Source organism: Chinchilla lanigera, unplaced genomic scaffold (assembly GCF_000276665.1).
Source record: "Chinchilla lanigera isolate Chin_1 unplaced genomic scaffold, ChiLan1.0 scaffold00020, whole genome shotgun sequence".
Classification (NCBI taxonomy): Eukaryota; Metazoa; Chordata; class Mammalia; order Rodentia; family Chinchillidae; genus Chinchilla; species Chinchilla lanigera.
Window position 1 is genome coordinate 20,982,304 of NW_004955421.1, and position 17,244 is coordinate 20,999,547.

General features: G+C 41.5%; 1 long non-coding RNA gene across 4 annotated transcripts in view; it reads right to left on the reverse strand.

Moving 5' to 3' along the window:
* Window positions 1–15,523, reverse strand: part of LOC106148436 — an 81,188-nt gene extending 65,665 nt beyond the window's left edge. For all 4 annotated transcript variants that reach the window (XR_001233877.1, XR_001233878.1, XR_001233880.1 and 1 more), the window contains exon 1: window positions 15,318–15,523. This is a non-coding gene — a long non-coding RNA (uncharacterized LOC106148436). The remainder of the gene's footprint in view (window positions 1–15,317) is intronic.
* Between the last annotated feature and the right edge of the window lie 1,721 nt (window positions 15,524–17,244).

The window sequence follows — 17,244 nt, forward strand, 5'->3', positions numbered from 1 at the left end:
CTTCTCCTCCAGCTGCTGCCCCCAGAGACAGATGCCACCTGGGAAGGCCCTGGAGGAAACCTCCTTCTGCAGGCCCTGAGGAGGCCTGCACCATGAACTCTCACCCCATGCCTCACACGAGACAAAGTCTATAATGCGGACCACACTCCACAGCTATCCAGTCCTCTTCGAAAATCAGATGTCTGCCTTACTTCTTCTTCTGCCCCGTTCTGCCTGCTTCCCACTCTGGCTTTCAGGGTTTCCCTGAAAATACTGATTGCCTCAGGAAGTCACATGTTCAAGAGACCCTTCAGGCTCTATTTCTAGGGAATGTGGCTCAAGAAAACCTGAGTTATCAGTCATCTTCTGGTTCCCTGAGTTATCAGTCTGTTCAGTCATGGTTGAGTCCGCCTCTGCTCCTATCCATGATGCTTCCTCAAACTTAGCAGGTGGACTGCTATGTCTGGGCCCCCCTAGGCTGCGTGGGAATCCTCCATGGGTGTGGTAAATGTGAGGAAGCCATAAGGCCCAGTGAATTGAGATCACTATGCAGTTTACTCTGTTCTGGAATCTTCCTACCACATTCGAAGTCTTCCTGGCAAAGGAAGGTGCAACTGTCTTTGCCTTTTGATTAACAAACCCTCCTGGAGACAGTGTCCTTCCCTCTCCAGGGCTTAGGGCATGTAACCCACAGGAAGGAACATGCTTCTTAGCCCTCACGGCATGCCTCTGACCTTCCTCACCTAGTTCAGGAATTGTTTATTAATCAGAACTTTAACACTTTGCTCAGACGGGATAGATTTTTGCCCAAATCTACTGTCTTTACCGTGTGTCTTCTCTATCCTTTCACTGTCTTGGCCAGTGTACTTCAACAGAAATATAATGTGAGCCACAGCTGTGACCCACATAGGTAATTTTCTAGTAGCTATTTAAAAAAAAACTGGTGAAGTTAATTTTAATAGCACATTTTACTTCACCCAACAAACTATTATTAACTCAATAGGTCTTTAATTTTTACAATTAATTTTTTAAATTAGCAATTGTCTTAGTCTACTCAGACTGCTCTAACAAAATGCCATAGATTGGGAGGCTTGTAAACAAGAGAAGGTTATTTCTCATAGTGCTGGAGGCTGCAAGTCTCATATGGAGGCATGGGTGATTTGGTATCTGATAAGGATCATCTTCTTGGTTTTTAGAAGGCAGAAAGGGCAAGGGAATTCTTTGTAACCTCCTTTATAAGGGCATGAATGCCATGCGTGAGGTTTCTACCTTCATGACCTAATCACCTCCAAAAGGCTCCACTTCTAAATGCTATCACATTAGAGTTAGCTTTCTTGTCACTGGGAGAAAATACGTACTACCCAAAATGTAAAGGAAGAGAGTTTTTGAGGGTTCAGTCCATAGTCTGCTGGCTGCAAGGCAGGAAGGACAGGGCAGAAGAGTATGGCAGAGGAAAGCTGTGCAGATCATGGGGACCAGGAGACAGAGAGAGAAGGAAGGAGCCTTGGAGAGAAACCCACCCTTCTCGGTCACGCCCCCAGTGACTTGCTCTTCCAGCCAGAGCCTGCCTGCTAGCAGCACATTCAGTCCTGAATACAAAGCTCCACCCACCATGGCCCAATCACCTTCCGCAAGCTTCATCTCTGAACACATGAGGTGTAGGGAGAACATTCTAGATCTAAATCCTAACAGCATTCGACGTGTGAATTAAGGATGGTGACACAAACATTCAGTTTATAGGCACTGTGAAATATTTTATGTTCCTTTTTCTACTAAGTCTGAAATACCGTATGCCATATGGACCGCTAGCACATAGACTAGTACATTTCGGGCACTCGATAGCCGCGTGTGGCTGCAGGCTGCCACACTAGGCAGCGTAAGGCTGTGTCATGAATCAAAAACTCAAACTTCAGAAAAGCTTCTGTTTTATTTGCTTTTCTGTTAGTCAATGTCTTCTCTGAGTCAGTGAACCCAGAATGGGAAACTTCCCAAAAAGGGACCAAAGTTATAGAAAAAAAAGGAAATCCTGAAAGAGAGATGGTAGAGCAAGAATTTGTAACTCACAAATTTTTGCCTGTCATTGTTACTGACAAATTATTATTTATTTCTTATGAATGGACCCTTCATTATTTATTATATTTGGTATATTACATGTTATTATACTAATAATATGTTATATATTCAGTAATGAGTGTTATTTACTATAAATGCTATTTTACTATTAATTGAGTGCTTGCTATGTGCATTTCACAAATTTTACTTCCAAGATTTACACCAAACCTACAGGAGGGCATATTTAAATGTGGTGACAAAAGGGCAGACTCAAAGAAGGTCATTAACTTGCACGTTGTCAGGGATGACGGAAGTATGGTTAGACTCGAATCTTTCTGGGGCCCCAAGTCTTTGGCCTCTACAACTGAACAAGGGTATCCTTACCTAGTGTGCCAACTTCTTTCTCTTCTTGCTGAACTAGTGACTTCAGCAGAGCATATAGGAGAGGCTGGCTGCTGCCAGTTTGTGATCTTGGTTGAATCAGCTCACAGACTGAAACCGCAGGGGACCTGGCCAGGCCATAGAGCATGCATTGGAATTGCCATGGCCTTTGGCACCATCTCAGAGTGAGGCCGTTGCTGCTTCCTGTGTCAAGAAAACCTTCATTTCTGATAAATGGTGGTGGTTGGAATTGGAAAATTCACGTCCAACCTTTGGCTACAAGCTACCAGTTCTGTCCCTCAAACTGACTGCCCACAGTTCGCAGACACAACTGGATGTGAACACTCTGTCCTCAGCACTGCCCCGGGCACAGTAGAGCGCTGACTTGGAGTTTTAACCCCAGCTTAATCTTTTCTATAATATTTTTCATTCTTTATCTGCAGACAGCTATTTCTTTCTGTTCTGCTCTGTGCTGCCCAGCTCTAATTTTCTTATTTCCTCTTGGAAAGAGGGCAGTCCACAAAGTTCAAGGGGCAGCTTGAATGATCTAATGCAGTTCTGTGTAACTTTGGGGTTGGTTTTTGGCATTTGGATCTGATTTTCTCCTTATTACCCACTCTGGCTTAGACAACTTTTTCATTCCTATAGTACTACAAATAATTATTTACACATCTGTCCTTCATTTTTAACAAACCCTGGGAAGCAATTTTGTTTTATCAGTTTTGTTTTTCTCTTGTTGAATCCATTCATTCAACATAGGTTGGCTAAGCATCCGCAATGTGCCATGAACAGACCAGCAACAAAAGGTCCAAAGGACGCAAATTGGTCCTTGCCTCAAAGCACTTACAGAAGTATTTCTCACAGTGTGATATAAATCAATTTTATAGGAAAAAGGAGTCCCTGGGCAAATAAATGTGAAAAATATCTTCTTAAATTCCCCCTCTCCCAGGCACACATGCATATACCCCTTGCCACTACAGGACTTCTGAGAACCTTCACTATGCTAATTTGCACTATGACTATCCAACGGGGAGAATAAAATGTGTAATGCTTCTTAAAATGTGTTGAGCACAGAACTGTTTTTTATGTGATATAATCTCATGGGAGAAGTATTTTGTGAAACAATGCTTTAAGGAACGGTGTAGAGGCTGGTGGAGGGGTGGGATATAAAGAAGTAGCTGAGAGCCAGGGATATACCTCAGTGGCATAAGCGCCTGCATGGCAATCACAAGGTCCTGAGTTCGATTCCCAGTACCAAAAAAAAAAAGAAGTAGCTGAAAAAAAGCCAGTTAACTATAAGGAGAACATATTATTGCATTTGAGAAAGGTACACAAAATACAAGGCAGCTCTTAAGTATTTAGATCTTAAAAAATATTTGTTGACAAAATGAGTAAAAAAGATATATCTGCATTTAACTTAACATATACTATGACAAAGTTTAAGCTATATTTTGCTTGTAGAGTAAGGACCCAATTGGTAAACAACACAATGAAATTGGGGAAGTCTGGACAATAGCTTCCAAGGTGTCCATGTGGTGAGCGATGATCTCTGGAATGTGTGAGCATGTTATCATACATGGCAAAAGTGACTTGGAAAATGTGATCGTTAATGATCTTAAACTGGGCAGATTATCTTGGATCATCTGAATAAGCCCAGTATCATCACAAGGGTTCTTGTAAGAGGGATGCAGGAGGTTATGGACAGAAGGCAGTAAGGCCAGAAAAGCAGAGAGCTTTGAAGATGCTACACTGCTGATTTTGAAAAAGAAAACAAAACAAAACAAAACAAAAAACACCTTCAGCCCAAATGCATCACAGCCTGGGATGCTGGAAAGTGCAGGGCAGCAAATTTTCACCTGAAGCCAGAAGGAACAGGATCCTGGAGACCTATTTTAGACTCTTGACTTCCAGAACATTAAATAATAAATAAATCTATGTTCTTTTAAGCCGCAACGTTTGTGGCATTGTCTGACAGCAATTATGTAGCAATAAGAAACTATCCCAAAAATATTGTTTTCCGTTTATTTTTAAAACTACACTCTTAAAAATGATTGACAACTTCAAATAGTTTTTGTAAGGAATTAGAGCTACTGATATTTGCCATATTAGAAATTAAAACTGAGGATTTATTACATAGTATTCAGTGTATTTTCAATAACAATCAAATTTATTCATGCTCAAAATTACTTATTTTTCTGAAAAATGACTATTTTTCAAGACAAAGAGCAGCAGCATTATTTTACATTTTTTGCAAATTTTGTATTCACTGACTTAAAGGAAGGTAGCTAGATTCTTTTTTTTTTCTCATTTCTTTATTTTGAAGATAAAAGAATCAAAACATTAACAAACACACAGACATAAACAAAACAACACAACATAAAAACAATAAAAGTAATACAGAATTTCAGACAAGGTGACAGGAAATTAACAATGGTTGTTGTATTACATATTGTTATCTTTTTGTTTGTTTGTTTGTTTGTTTCCGGTACCAGGAATCAGACTCACGACCTCACTCTTGCCAGGCAGGCGCTGTGCCGCTGAGCTAAATCCCCAGCCCCCATATTGTTATCTTCAAATTGGTTACTCAGATAAACAAATATAGGCATGTAAGATTGATCAAACAATTACACATTAACTGTTCTTTTCAATAAACCGATAGAAATTAGTAGTACAGTTATCTTAGCTATCTTGTGTGTGTATATATACATATTTTTGCCCTTCCTTCTTTCTTTTCTCTTTTCCCTCATCCCAGTTGTTCTTTCCTTTTTGAGCAGTTTCTTTTCTTTTCACAATATCTATTGTACCTCTTGGATCTTATTTACTCTTTCTGGTTCTTACACTGGGAGACAATATGATGTTTACACAGGTGAGTCTGATTTATTTTACTTAGGAGCATGTTCTCTGGTAAGACAGCTAGATTCTTACAACTGCTTCTGCCTTCAGTCTATTAAAATGGTACATGCCACACAGCTTCTGGAAAACTCCACTGTGTTCTCACCGGGGAGTGAGAATGAAAAGTCAGTCATACCAGGACCACACTGAGGACTGATAGAAGGAACTTACTGTGCTCTGTAAGTTAGGTGGGCTGTCTGATTTAATTTTCACAACTCCATATGGTTCTGTTATGTGCACGGAGTGTTTGTCTCCCCAGAATTTGTGTGTTAAGATCCTAACCTCCGAAGTGAGGGCCTTGGGGAAGTAATTAAGATATGAGGCTGGAGACCACATGAATGGGTTGATTCCCTGACAAAAGGGACTACAGAGCGCTCTCTGGCCATCTCCCTGCCTGGTGAGGATACCACAGGAAGTTGGTTTTCTCCATCCAGGAGGCAGGCCCTCTCTAGAAAGCAACCATGCTGACAGCCAGATCTCAGATCTTCCAGCCTCCAAGACTGTGAGATAGACAGTTTCTTTGTTTATAAGTCACTCAGTGTATGGCATTTTTAATATAGCAACCCAAACAGACTAAGGGAGGGAAACACTAATACTAGCCTATTGCAGTGGCCAGGGTACTGAAATTTAGCAAGGGCAAGTAACGTGTCTCCAGCCATACAGTGGCAGGGTCAGAATTCAAATCCAGGTCCCCTAACTCCATGGCCTGTGCCCTTTGCTCCTGTTCCCCTCAGTCCCCATTACCCTGCTACACTGTTTACAGGCATCTTTAACCGTGTACCTGGGGCTCGCTGCTCTCTACCTTTATTCTAGCCTTTTTCTCTTCCAGATTAGACCACAGGCCAAGCGTTTCACCGCCCACCACAACCTGTCTGGATCACCATTATCAGTTAGCAAACCATAGCTCCATAGAGCAACAGACAATTAAATTCCCTCTTCTTTCTTTGTCTTACAGAGAAACCGAGGCCCAGGAGAGGATGGGCACTTGCGTGGGATCATATAGCATAGCTAGTTATTAGCAGAACCAGGATAAGAACCCAGCTCTCCTAGCTACTGAACTGTGACTCTCTTATGGCACTGTGGTACCTTATGGTTCCTGATTCAACTGAGTATTTTTTAAAGATAATAGCAAAAAAGCATGTCTTCAGGGCTGGGGATTTAGCTCAGTGGCACAGCGCCTGCCTGGCAAGTGCAAGGTTGTGAGTTTGATTTCCGGTACCGGAAAAAACAAACAAACAAAAAAGCACGTCTTCACATAGCATTTCCATTTTAGCTGCTACCCAGCAGTGTCTTCTACAGAAGGATAGGGAGTAGGTGAAATTGTGAAGGTTTTCAGGTTAACTAGTGAGGGACATATTTTTGGTTCCTTCAGGGATGATATTTTACTTCACTGAAACAATAACATCAACCTTAATATCAAGCGGGCACTTAATAAATATTTACTGAATAGTTAAATTAATGAATGGCTCTATCTGCTCACTATATCTAACCCACTGCATTTTTTTTATTAAGTTTTATCTGCAGAAATGTGGATCGTTTTACAACGCCCTCAGTGGAGCCAGGTAGGAGACTCACAAGCAAAAGAAGCATTGAGATTTCACATGGCAATGCAGTTTCATGATTTTGCCTTTTGTTTCCCTTTCCAATCCCTACCCATGACCACGGCCTCCACCCTCCACCCTCGCTACCAGAAAAGAGGGAGGGAAGCCTTTTAAAAAGGAGGAGGAAGAGAAGGAGGAAAAGATAAAGTGCCTTTGTAACAGCTCAGACTTTATCTACAGCTTCCTCTTGAAACCACCCAGCCCTTCCCCTCAGATTGTAAAAATTTGCCCTTCTCTAGTTTTTACTGTGAGAGCAAAAACAAGAAGGGAACTGCCTTTCCAAATGCTCCCAGAAGTCATCAGATTTCATCTCTAGAAAGGGGAAAATGTTCACACACTGGGGGAATCAGGCTTAAAGAAAGGCTTCCTCCTGGTTAGGACACACCTGCTCGCCCAAGAAGGTTCTGGCTCCAGCGTCTAGGGACGGGGGCTTTACAGAGCCGTGGTACAGCTGTTTGCTTTAGCAAAATTGCTTACACTGTAAATACTCCAAGGTATTGTGCCTGGTGTACAAAACTCTTGGTTCCAGAGCAAATACATAAATCTGACCCTGACATGGGCAGCTTAACCGTCCACATGTTGGGAAATGTTCTGAGTTTTCTTTATGAAAGCAGATTGCTTTGCCCTGTGGACTCAGGGGATCCTATTTTCTTTTTTTTTTTTTTCATTTTAAGTCCTCAGGCTCTGAGAATAATTGAAAGCATGCAGGTTATACCAGGTGCCATGAGAACAATGAAAAAGCACTGTTGGACCTAAAAACATTCATCATTTGGGGAATTTTCCCCTTATTTTCAAATAAAACCTGATGGAATTAGCTGTTCAGCACAGTTATTCCAATTCAGCTGGACCTGGTGGCTTTTGGGGAATGTCTATAATGGACCAGGTTCAGCGGGTGTTTGCGAATATCTGGTTTGTCTTATGAAAAGGAAGATAGCCAAGCAGATACCAAAGTTCTAAAAAAATAAGAAAAAAATCAGTGAAATAGTTGACTTACAATAAAATATCTGTCACAAAGCTTGTCCCACTTGTCATCTTCACTGGAACTGTAGCTTCACATACAGTCTCTTTGACCTAAATACGGTCTCTTTTGTCCAGATCAAAATTAGTGCAAACTCGGTCAACCCTAAACCAGGGACCCAACAAATTACTCAAACATTTGCCACTCTGTCAGTCCTGTTCTTTATAGCCACTTCCCTTTGTTACTTTAATTTCTCCCCCCTCGAAAAAGAATGGTTGAAATTTATGGCTAGGAGAAATAACTGATTACCTCTGGCAAGTTAACTGAAGGAGGCAATTGTTCCATACGGCAAGAATCAGAAGGCTAAGGAGCCATTCACCAGGAAAGACTGATGTGCGAAAGGCCAGAGCAATGTTCCCTCCATTGTGTGATAAAAGGTTTTCATGTTTGGTTCCAAATTCCTAAAGGCAGCCTGGTGTGTAACAGGCTCCACCATCAGGAAAGCATGAGAGAGCTGAGAGCTCGTGCTTCACACTTGAGACGGGGTCAACCTCCAGGATACAAAGGCTTCCTGTTCACTTTTGTTGAAAGTGGTCGGGACCCTTTGCGTAATTGTCCAGACAGGAACAAAATGGCTGCTTTGCAATGTTCACATGTGTCCTGAATGGCCTCAGGCTTCTTCAGATTCTAGCTAGGAATGAAGTCATGGAGCCACATGGGACCCTTCCCCAGCACGCTCACACACACACACACACACACACACACACACACACACACGCACCAGAATGTTTCTAGAAACTCGTGAAGGTACCTGTATACTTATACCATCTTTAACTGGGTGATTCTGCTACCAGGAACTGCTGGGTATTGCCAAGATTTTTCTGCAATAGCCTACCAGGCAGTAGAATCCTGGCCACCGCTGTCCTACTGTTTCCCCCGGTGCTGCCATAAATACATAGACTTCCACGAAACAAGGGCAAAGCTGAGTTCTGTCTAAAAGAGAGGCTGTCCTGCTTCACACTTTGCCATCTGAGCCTCAGCCATATTACATCTGCTCATATATGTGTACTTGTCAGTTTTGTGTTTCTATAACAAAATACCCAAGGCTGGATACTTTATAATAGTGATGGTAAAACTTTTAGAGCTTTCAATGTTACAAACAGCCAGCTGTTAACACCGGTGCCATAGATTTACCACCACTGCTTCAAACAAAAGAGACTTATTTAGGGGCTGGGGATTTAGCTCAGCGGCAAAAGCGCCTGCTTGGCAAGTGCAAGGTCGTGAGTTCGGTTCCCGGTACCGGAGAAAAAAATCAAAAAAAAAAAAAAAAGAGACTTATTTAGCTCATAGTTCTGGAGGTTCAAAAGCATGATGCCCAAATCTGCTCAGCTCTCCTAAGGACCTCCAGGCAGAGAGCATCACATAGCAGAATCATATGCAAGGGGGAGAGAGTCAGAAAGAGAGACAGAGTGAAAGAGAGGGAGAGGATAGCAAAGTAGGAAGAAAGAAAGGGCCAGACTCACAGTTTTATAACAACATGCTCTCTCTGGAGCTAGCCTGGTCCTGTGAAAACTACACGAAACCCTTTGGAGGATGATGTAATGAAATTCTACTAGGCCCCACCTCCTCAAGATTTACCACCTTTCAAAATTGTTACCTTAGGGACCAAGCTTCCAGCACATGAATTTTTGAGGAACAAAATATAGCACCAATCCCCTTCCCTTAAAACAACTGCAGCCCTTCTATGTGGCTTCCCACAAGGCATAGGATGCATCCATAGGACTAACAGACCCCATATACCTCCCTCCTGCCCCACCTCCCTGTTCACAAAGCTTCCTGTACAGTGCATCCTTTTTCTATCACAGTCTCATCTCAGGCAAATTATACACTGAGAAGACCTTGAACTCTAAGTCTATGAGAAGCAAGCAGCTCTGGACTCCACTGAGGGCCAACCTGTTACACATAGTAGGTCCAAGCAAGACCCCAAATAAAGGGTTTCCACTTGTGTGGGTGACCCTCTCTGACAGTCCTTCAATTCTCCTCAATCTTTAGACATGTTTATTATACATATAACTAAGAATGAGGAAGTCTTAGAATTAAAAAAAATGTTAAAATGAGAGCTAACAATGAGATGATCTAGTTCAGTCAACAGCAGGAAGAAGGAACCTCCAACCTTGTGTCCTCTGCATGGTCCTAGTAACAATAACAACTCTAACCACTAACAGGCAGCCATAGCTTTAGACTTTATGAAGCATTTTACATACATTATTTCATTTAAACAATAAACTGAACCCAACCCTGTAGACCCCTACTTGTTAAATAGCAATGAAAAGGGACTTTCTGTTTCTAAGTAAGGAAGCTTCATAAAAAAAAAAAAAAATCTTATTAAAAATAGCTCTAAAGGCAATTTGGACATCAAAGGACTTTTTATGAAACAACATTTTGATGAGTTAAGTGTAAATGAATCAGAAACATATGGATTAAATTTTAGTTAAAATAAACAAGGGTTTAAAATTAAGAGACGAAGTAATTTGAAAACACATCTTATTTAATCCAAAGTGCCTGGGGAAGGAACAGGACTGAAGGTTTTGTAAACCCAGGAGGTGAAAAGTGGCAGCTGGGTTACCTGGAGCTCTTGTGCTGGGATCTAGCCAGAGTGAAATGCTACAAATTTTAACTCCTAAAGGAGTAAAGACATAGAGCTTTCTTAAAATTTCCTTGAAGTTGTAAAATTGCTGTATTAATACCAGATAATTAAAATCATGAATTAAGTGATCCACAGATTGATATTGACAATACCATTGAGCTTCTATTTTTCTAGTGTCATTTTAACTCTTTTATGAAAGGCCACTGAGGAGTAATGTCCTCAGTTTTCAAAATCTGTAATTTCTCTGATGCACACCTGTAATCCCAGCACTCTTGGAGGCTGAGGCAGGAGAATCACAAGTTTGATCCCAGCTTGGGGCAACATAGTGACTTAGCAAGACCATATTTTTAATAAAAAATTAAAAATAAAGAGCTAGGGTTGTAACTTAGTGTAAAGGTCATGAGTTCAATCTCTAACACTGTCCAAAAAAATATCTCTCCCTCTCCCTCTCCCTCTCCCTCTCTCTTCCTCTCTCTCCAGTTAGCTGAATGTTTCTGGGATTGCTTCTTTACCCTTTATTCTATATCCTCCATTGATCCACACATCTGTTTTCATGCCAGCACCATGCTGTTTTTATTACTGTAGTTTTATAATATAACTTTAAATCTGGGATTGTGATATTTCCTGCTTGAGGGAAGGTATTTTGAGGGGGATTAATGGCAGTGTGTCTTTTACTGTAGTAATTCTTTTCTTAATCTAAGCATTCACCACACCCAGTAATTTTGATCACCCTGCCCACTTGTCTATACAAGCAGATTAAATTTTAATTGCAACTGGGCATATTTTGCAAATGTTCCTTATATTAGCAGATACATTATTCTTTTCCAGGAACAAATAACATTGCAAGCCTCAGGTTTCCTTCTTCCCCCTTCTACCAAGAATGAAATCTACAAAGCAATTGCCACTCTTTGTCCAGCCCCAATAGCTACTAAATAAGTACTGCTTGGTATAGTATGATAATTAATAGAGTTCTAGGGAAATTGTGAGGCACCTTCTGGGTGTCTGCAGTAACACTGGATTGTGATGGAGGAGAGCTGCAGTACCAGTCGTCCTCCACCCATCTGTGATATCCCCTCATTCACTGCATTCCAGAAACCAGAGCAGCATAAGGCAAATCATCAAGTTGTCAAGGGTTGTATTTTTCAGTGTTCTGACTTCTACTAGATTCTACAGTTTCCTTATCCACACTCAGAGCTGGTGCCCTCATGGGGTAGAGAGAAAAACAATGTGCTTGAAGTCACAAACCTGGGCTTGAGATACAGCCTCCACTTCCTTCCGGATTTGCTAAGAATTTATCCTATAAAAAGAACATTTCTTTTCTTCCGAGTCGCTCCTCCTCGTTTTATGTTTGGGTGTTCTGGGCTTAAAACCTGACGTGCGTCTACTGTGTCTGATGCCACCAGTCTGAATTCACATCCGTGCATTCAGAAAGTCCAGTGCTTCTGTCTGCTGGCCAGACATTCATCTGTGCAGACTCACTCTGTCCTCTTGGCTTCTCTTCTCCCCACATGCCTTCCTCTGCCTCTTTTTCTCATTTCCTGGCCATTTCCTGCCATCCAGAGCCTGTCTACCCTGGCATCAACCTTTCCCAGGGTCTTTTCCAGGAGATTCCAGCCTCTCCCCTCAAGCCCTGTACCCCTAACTATGATGTTCCCCGTCTGATACCATCCACCTCACTATTTGGTCTGTAGCAACATCATCCCTCCTAATCTTGCTCTGTCCAATACAAGACCACTAGCCATGTGCACCTTCTTAATTTTAGCTCACTAAAATAAGTAAAATATTTGACATTTAGGTCCTCATTCCCCCTGGCCACATTTAGTGCGTTCAGTGACCAAATGTGGAGTAGTTGTCATCGTGCATGGCACATGTATGGAGTTCATTCATCATCCAAAAAGATCTGTTGGGCACAGTTCTATATTGCCAAGGGCTACACCCTTGTGCTCTATGTCTTCTGCAAACTCTGCCAGTCATTTGCTACCCACACCTTTCTGCCTGTCATGTGAGGTTGTAGCTACATCTTTCAACTGCTTGTCCCTCCTGCAAGCTCCTTTTACAGAGCAGTGAGAGTAAAGTACCACTATTTTAAGTGTTTTGTACTGTGCTAAGCACTGTGAAGTAGGCATTAGCTATTTTTAAAAGTAGAAAAATTAAGTGAAGTGACTTGGCTAGGCCTTGCAGCCAGCAGTTTGAGCCCTGTCTTTTCTGGCTCGCCACTGACATAGAAGGCTGGTTGGTTCACTGCTGTGTTGGGGTGTCCTAGGCATTCCAGTTTAGTAACACCCCTGACTTCTACCTACCTGTTGGCCTGACCTTCATCTGTGCAGACATGGATGCACATGTCTCCAGACATTGCCGGGTCCCCCCGAGAAGCCACATCACCCTCTGCTAAGAGCTACTGGTCTAAATGGTCAGTCAAAGTTGGTCAGATGTGTGAATAGATGCCCCTCAGAATGCTGACTTCTTACTGCTAGTGAGTGAGAAGCAAGATGACCACTACTCTTGGGAAGAATGAAAAAGCCCTTCCTTTAGCCCTCCCAAAATCCCCCAACTCCACACTGGCCAGAGATAGTCAGCCAGCCCACCCTGGCCACCTGGCTTGCATGCGCTGCCCCAGTGACCAGTCCCATACAAGATGGCGGGCTCTTGAGTCCTGAGGGAGGAGAAGACAGAGCTCCACCCGGTGCCTCTGTGACACTGACATCAGAAGAAGGACAGCTGTTGTGAGCAGGGAGAGGAGACCCAGGGCCTAGAAAGTGACTCTGAAGCCACAACAGGCAAGAGAACTTGCTCCCCCAGGGTGAGGTCACTAGGTTATAAGCAATCGAATAAGGCAAGTTCAGATGGTCTTCTCAGAATGGTGGGATCTGCTATGGTAGCTCTGTCCCCACCGTAGTTTCAGCTGTCCTACCACCCCAACTGCCTCTGCTTCTCCTTTGTTTGTTTGCCTTGTAAGTATGGAGACTATACTTACAAGGAAAAGCTCCCAAGGAAAACACTTTCGTAAAGAAAGGTGTCTAAAAGAGCATTTTCTCAGTAACCCTCTGGGAAATTCTGTAGATAAAAAATAGGTCACACAAATTCAAGAAATGTCAATTAGTCTATCTTCTCTCTGGGCTTCCCAATGCATATTTGTATACAGAGGCTCTGAGAAGTCCTGAAGCAAAGAAGTGTTGATCACAAGCAAAATGCACCTGCTTTGGCAAACTCAAGCAACAGGTGATCAAACCTCCCCACTTTGGGAAGAAGTGAGATCATTGAAAGAGCAGGTAAAAAAAAATATATCTAAGGGCAGGGGATATAGCTCAGTGGCACAGGTGCCTGCCTGGCAAATGCAAGGTCCTGAGTCCGATTCCCAGCAAAAAAAGAGGAGGCGGAACCCGGTTGGAAGAGGTGGGTCACTGTGGGTGCGACTTTGAAGGGTGGATGGTATCCCTGACCTTTTTCTGTCTCTCTCTGTCTCTCTCTCTGTCTCTCAATTTCTGGTTTTGATTTGTACAAAAAAAAAAAGATTTAAAAAAAAAATATATATATATATATATATAAAACTGAGAGCAGCCAGTTATGGTGGTGCACACCTGTAATCCCAGAACTCTGGGAGGCGGAGGCAGGGGGATAGCAAATTTGAGCCTAGCCCTGGAAATTTAAGTGACTTAACTAGAATCTGTCTCAAAATTTATTATTATTATTATTATTATTATTATTATTATTATTATTATTATTGGCAGAAGGTTCATGGGAGGCTGAGGCAAGACAATCAAAGTTCTAGCCCAACCTGGGCAACTTGGGCTACTAGGTGAGACCTTGTCTCAAATTTTAAAAAAATTTTAAAGACTAGAGGAGATTCAGGCAGAAAGATCTCAAGTTTGATTCCAGCCTTGGCAACTTAGCAATTTAATGAGATCTAGTACCAAAATAAAATAAAAAGGGCTGGGGATGTAACTCAGTGCAAAGGCCCTGGGTTCAATCTCCAGTACTACCAAAAGAACACACAAGTGTGACTACAAACACCAACATCTGCTAGAACACAGGGAGGATGGTCCTTGTAATAAAGCAGAAAGACCTTGACTTGTGGACCTGCTGGGTTCAGAAAAAAATTTCACAGGCTCAAATTTAAAAAAAGAAAAAGAAAGAAAATTGAAGAAGAAATGGAACATTTTTCTGCAGTGAATATGTAAAGAATTATTCTTACAAAAATAATCTGTTTACAGTTTTATTTTAAGTTCAGAATTTCAGATGTTCTCAATCTCTCTTTCTCATGAGTCCAACTCCTGGCTTTAATTAAGAGAATTACACTCAGCTTTTAACGAGCAATCAAATCCAGAGATGAGCAGCTACACTTTATGAACAATGATCATCACCAAGCCGAAGCAGTCACTGGGCAGTCGTGCCCTCCCCTGAAGCTGTTTCCTCCTTTCCCCGTCTCTCTTCCTTCCATAGCTCTTTCGGAGCCACCAAGAACACCAGGGCTCCCGGAAGCTCTTGCCTTGACAGGTCACAGGACTAGTATGTGACAAAGCAATAGAAAATTTCCCTATATTCCGTGCCATCTTCTAAAATGATGGCAATAACCACCCAACACCAATAAATGAGGTAGCTTTTTGCCAGGTGGTATTAAAAGTGCTTTGTGGAGGGAAGAGATTTGTTTCTGTTCAGGGAGGCAGGAGGCGCTGACCAGAGGAAGTCAATCATTGCTTGCGTGTCTTGGCAGGGGAAAGAACCAGAAACTGAGAGACAGAGACAGAGAGAGACGGAGAAAGGTCAGGGATACCATCCACCCTTCAAAGTCGCACCCACAGTGACCCACCTCTTCCAACCGGGCTCCGCCTCCTCCAGCTTCCGCTATCTCCAGGGACGTCCCACGTCAAAACTCTAACAGATACTTTGCTACTGTAAACAGAATCTTATCTTTTCTATGTATTACTGATGTAGAGAGATGTAATTATATAAATATATACGGCATGATCGAAACAAAAAGCAGTTCTGGAAGTCTTTTGTGTCCTTACTTGCACTGTTGCGGCTGCCTCTATGCCTGCTTTGATTCAAAACATTTACTTTTCATGGTCATTTTGACTCTGAGAAAGAGGCAGAAGTCTCATGTTGCCCGAGCTGGTGAATAAGGTGGATGAGAACACACCACAATGTTTTTATTTGACAGAAATTATTATAAACACTTGCTCAACAAGGATGATCAAAACCTACAGTGAATGTTTAAATTTTAAAATGTATTACCATCCAAGTTACATTGCTATTAACCTGCCTCAAAATATTCAAAATCCTCTCACATTTCAAACACACTTATCCTATTGTTCTTAGCAATGTGTCTTCAACTGCAAGACATTTTTTTTAATTTAAATACTCACTATAGCTTTCAAATGCCCCTTTTAGTATTCTACAAACTAGCTAAATTTGTGTATATAATTATGTGTGTTTACATTTTATTTGCTTTCTACATGAGCATATATAAAATTTGTAAATGGTGAGAGTTTAGTGTCTTCCTTTCTGATATTTATACATTTATTTAATTTTCTTATTTTATTGCCTAAGTGAAAACCTCCAAAACAATGTTGAATAAAATAATTGCTAGTCTTTTCTTTATTCTAATTTTAAAAGAAATATTTTTAACACTTCAACATTAAGTCTGACATTTGGTTAGAGATTCTTGTAACAGTTTTGGGTTTTTAAGAAAATTTTCTTTTATTCTAACTGTTTCTAATGACTTTTCACTCTATTAGTTAATCTTATTCTATGCTTTCTCATCAAGTGGATTTACTTCCTATATTTTATTAATGCAATAAATTGATAGATTTCTCCAAGGTTGAACCAACCTTGCTTTCCTGGAACGCAGCCTTCTTGGTTATGATGCATCTCCTCTCTTAAGACATTGACAAACTTGGCTTCCTTAAATTTTGCTTAGAATTTTGTATTTATAATCCTTAGTGTATTTGAGTCTAATTTTCTTCTTTCATACTGTTCTCATCTAGTTTTGGTGTCTGTGTGTTACTAATCTCATGAGAATGAGCTATGGAATTGTCCCTCTTTTATTATTTTTGAAATGATTCTATATGATTAGATTTGTATGTTCCTTAAATGTTTGGTAGCACTTGCCAATAAAGGCATCTGGGTTGAATATTTTCTGAGTGAGAAGATTTTGTAACTGCTGAATCAACATCTTTAATGATTTTAGGATGTGGTAGATTACCAAATGTTCACAATTCTCCAGTTTTCTCTGGATTCACTGCCCTCTTACCAAAGAAAATGTATCTAACTCTTCACCTTTTGGGTTTGTTTGTGGAGTGTGTGCGTGTGTGTGTGTGTGTGTGTGTGTGTGCGTGTGTGTGTGTGTGTGTTGTAAGAGGGAGTTGAACCCAGGGCCTTCCTACTGAGCTCTATCTACAGTTCTTTTTTATTTTTTATTTGAAACAGAGTCTCACTAATTTCCCAAGTTGTATACACTGATTTGGGAGTAGCCTTGTAAATTTCTTAGCCATTAGAATTCAGTTCTTCCTTTGAACTGGATCCCAGCAAGCCTCTGCTTCTGTGCACTATCGTTGAATCTTGTCTTTGAAACCTGTCTTCGAACTCTTCAAGCACAACCCGCTGGGGGTCAAGAGACCCCACAACAACCAGCACAGTCATCTCAGCTGAGGCCGCCCTGCAGCCCGCTGCCCCTGAAACACTTTGAAACATAGCCCAGCTTCGGTCAGCAGAGCCATACACCCACCTCCAGCTGA